At 37.1% G+C, this 2,045-nt stretch overlaps 1 pseudogene; it reads right to left on the bottom strand.

Moving 5' to 3' along the window:
- The window catches only part of LOC105109430 (uncharacterized), a 25,437-nt pseudogene that overhangs the window by 2,378 nt on the left and 21,014 nt on the right, over positions 1-2,045 (bottom strand).

Genomic DNA, 2,045 nt, shown 5'->3' with positions numbered 1-2,045 from the left:
GGTATCTATAAACCGTGAAGATAAAATACAATTCATTAAGGATGGCCTAAGTAAGGAGTCTTTGGATAATCTTCTATTTTCGCATCAAAAGGTTGGTCACTATCTAGTTTTGAAGGATCTCTCGCATGCTCAGTGATTGTCCATGGAAGGTCGATATGAGGCTTACAAGTAGTGTGAAAATAGAGGCCCCGAGTAATATCAGTTTGGCATATCAACCACTTCCAAGTAAACGATCAAACGAGAGTTAGATGGTTTCACGAGTCTTACCCAGGCAATAAAGCTTAGTCCATTTTCCCTATTGGAGTTTTGAAAAAAAAATTGATTTGGCATTTCAATTTCAAAAATAATTTGATTTTTATTCAAAAAATGATATTTTTGACATTCTACTTGTAGAATGACAAGTGAATCAAGCAACTCCATCATTGAGGTGACTAAAAAAAAAAGTGTGAACTTCTTGCTAAGGTAGTAGATGGCTTGTTCTTTTCTTCCAGTCGAGATAATTTTTAATTGGTTGCCGCGATGTCTGGGTGTGACAGAATGGCGACTCCACTGGGGACTTTAGGACTAAGCTTTGCTATTTTTTTTTATTGCTAAACAGTTTTTGTCATACCGTTTTTTTTCCTTGTTGTAGTTATGTTGAGTTTATCATGTTTTATTTGTTTTTGCTCTTTTTATTGTTTTATCATGCATAGTTATTCATGTTTATCATGCATATATATATTGGATATGGATCTAAGGTCTTCACGCATCACTTATCTTATTTTTTACATGTGGTATCAACTTTAAGATAAGTGGAGGAGTAACGGCACCCCAATGGCTTTAGCATGGGTAAAGCTCACGAAACTATCCAACTCTCGCATGATTGTTTGCTTGATAGTGGTTGATATGCCGAACTGATATTACTCAGGGCCTCTATCTTCATGCTGCTTGTAAACCTCACATCAACCTTTCAAGGGCGATCATTGAGCATGCGAAAGACCTTTGAGACTAGATAGCAAAATTACCCTAAAGCATTTAATGATTAGAACTTATCCTTTAGGATGATCCCTGTATAACTTTATTGAGACAAGCTTAAACGTGTAAGCATCATTATTACAAGGCTTTTGGGTGACATAATGACCCTTATTCCTAAGACAATAATTGTTGAGCATGGACCCAAGTCTGAATCCTTGCAAATGACCGAGGGAGAATGCTTTAGACTGGATGTTGGTGAGATACCGTTACTCAAAGTCATTAGATGCTTAGTGAAAGACACCAAGAATGTGGTTGAAAGCTCAGATGACAAAAAGCTAAACAGATCTCCTCTCGACATTGCAATGAATATCGGATTCAAATCTTACCACACATTTAAAAAATAGCGATTGTTATGTCACCCCCTAAAAGGCAAATCTATATCCAATATGTTGTATTCATCTTCATGCATGTTTGAACATACAATTATAAACTGTCATAATATTGCACTCCAGGTGAAATATAGGTCCCCCATTGAAACACACTTATAACACTTAACTACGAAAAAAAGACAAATCAGGTGAAATATAGGTCCCCCATTGAAACACACTTATAACACTTAACTGTGAAAAAAAGACAAATGAAAAACGAAGAAAAAGCCTAGTTGGAAGCCCAACACTGAAAAGAGACGGAAAGTCATAGAGAAGAAGTCGCAAAGCTTACTAGCCTACTCGAATAGGCCTTGAGATCTAAACCAGAAGAAGCAAAATCTAGAGCTCGGCCCGAACCTATGCTCGAAAATCCACAGAATCTAGGGGAAAATGAGGTGTCTCAACAGGCTATATATTTCCAATTTGCTCAACCAGCATATCCTATAAGAATGTCATCTACCATTGACCTTACAATAAAGGAATCTCAAAAGAACGAGATAGTAAAATAAGATGGCCTGGATAAATGGGTTGCCTTGGAACAAAGGCTGAGGCCATTTGAGGGAACTAGCCTACATGACCACATAAAAGTTGCTGAGATGTGTTTGGTACCTAACGCAGTCATTCCTAGGAAGTTTAGGGTGCCAGAATTCATCAAATATATAT

This window comes from Populus euphratica, unplaced genomic scaffold (assembly GCF_000495115.2).
Source record: "Populus euphratica unplaced genomic scaffold, PopEup_1.0 scaffold214.1, whole genome shotgun sequence".
Lineage (NCBI taxonomy): Eukaryota > Viridiplantae > Streptophyta > Magnoliopsida > Malpighiales > Salicaceae > Populus > Populus euphratica.
This window is presented reverse-complemented; position numbering and strand designations above follow the sequence as displayed.